The sequence below is a fragment of the Trachymyrmex cornetzi genome, unplaced genomic scaffold, assembly GCF_001594075.2.
Source record: "Trachymyrmex cornetzi isolate Tcor2-1 unplaced genomic scaffold, Tcor1.1 scaffold195, whole genome shotgun sequence".
Lineage (NCBI taxonomy): Eukaryota > Metazoa > Arthropoda > Insecta > Hymenoptera > Formicidae > Trachymyrmex > Trachymyrmex cornetzi.
In genome coordinates, this window is record NW_017296580.1 from 810,083 (window position 1) to 811,460 (window position 1,378).

Sequence of the window (1,378 nt, forward strand, 5' to 3'; positions counted from 1 at the left end):
CAATATGACTATCTTACCGAAATTTAACTTAAAAAAAGTGGTTATTTTAAAACTGATGTCTCAGTAGTTGCTAAATTATGTTGGAACCTAAAAGATAAAATATAAGGAAAGAGAAAGAGAGAGAGAGAGATAATGATCTAGAAAAAAAACTGGAATATATGAGTAGATCAACTTACACAAAACAAGACCAAAGAAAGAGTGCAAAAAAGTATATCTGAAGAAAACCGCAGAAATGGCAGGCGGAAAGAACGGGCGACGTCAAGAGAGACGAAGAAAAAGCAGAGGAAAGGAAGAAGAAGAGGAAGAAGACGACAACGACGACGACGAGGATGACGAGGAGTCGAGTTGCAGCAGGATCGCTTACCGGAGTGTTTCACCAAAGGCGACGGAGCCTCTAATTTTAATAATTGGATATAACCTCGGTGTGTTCTCCTCGTGTGCCGAGGGGCGCAACCGCGTGTAGCGGCTGTATATAGGTACGTATAGTCGCACCTGCCCTTTACCTTTCTTCTTCCCTTTCAATTCTGCTTACCTAGATACAAGAAGTCTATACCTGCGTTTATATATAGTATTGGCTGAGGTTTTCGAGATGACGGTTAGAAGGTACAGGGAGGGTAGCGAAGTATAGAAATTACGTGAGAAGTTTCGAAGAATTCTGCCCGGTTTGATAACTTTAATTCAAGAATCATTACGATTGAATGATAAAATAAGAAGAATGATATAAGAAGACGTAGGAATCTAATTGAATAATTAATTTTTGACAACTTCTGTATTCAAGATGATGTTCTTTTCTATCTTTTATTTTCATCTCATCTCCGTGATTCTCTATTAAAATAAGATAGAGCGCAATAATACACAATGATGGACGTTTTAGTGTCAATTACCTGTATCCTTCGCTCGTCAGAAATTTTGATTTCATGGTATTTAATGAACGCTTTCTTCCTTCCGTTCTTCGTCCTATCTTCTTAAGCAGAGAGACATTTTTTTTTCTTCTTTTTAATTTTTATTTTCGCGTCTCCGCCGTGAATGGGAAGAACCTCTGCAGGAAGCAGTTGTTTCGCCCGGGCTTTCAAACTGCCACTTTTGTTCCACTTTTCCTCGGTTTTACTGTTATCCGAAGGTACGATGATCGATACGTGAATAGACGCTCGCCGATTTCCGCCCCGGTTTCTCACCCCACCGCCCCGACAATGTCCAGAGCTCGTCGAACGATATCGACGCAACGAGACGAAGCAACGAACGCTCGCAATGTAGCAATATGCATTTTCCAGAGAATTGCAAATCCGACTCGTGCGTATCTCTCGCTCGTCGTCGTGCGTTCGCCAGCGCGAAATCTGTCCCGGCAGATGGGTTGTTTTTTTTTTTTTTTTTTTTTTTC